Raw genomic sequence first — 240 nt, 5'->3', positions numbered from 1 at the left:
GTCTCATATTAACCAGATAGTAGTTTTATGTCTCATATTAACCAGATAGTCTTTATGTCTCATATTAACCAGATAGTCTTTATATCTCATATTAACCAGATAGTGGTTTTATGCCTCATATTAACCAGATAGTCTTTATGTCTCATATTAACCAGATAGTCTTTATGTCTCATATTAACCAGGTAGTGGTTTTATGTCTCATATTAACCAGATAGTCTTTATGTCTCATATTAACCAGAT

The sequence above is a fragment of the Austrofundulus limnaeus genome, unplaced genomic scaffold (genome assembly GCF_001266775.1).
Source record: "Austrofundulus limnaeus strain Quisiro unplaced genomic scaffold, Austrofundulus_limnaeus-1.0 Scaffold703, whole genome shotgun sequence".
Taxonomy (NCBI): domain Eukaryota; kingdom Metazoa; phylum Chordata; class Actinopteri; order Cyprinodontiformes; family Rivulidae; genus Austrofundulus; species Austrofundulus limnaeus.
This window is presented reverse-complemented; position numbering follows the sequence as displayed.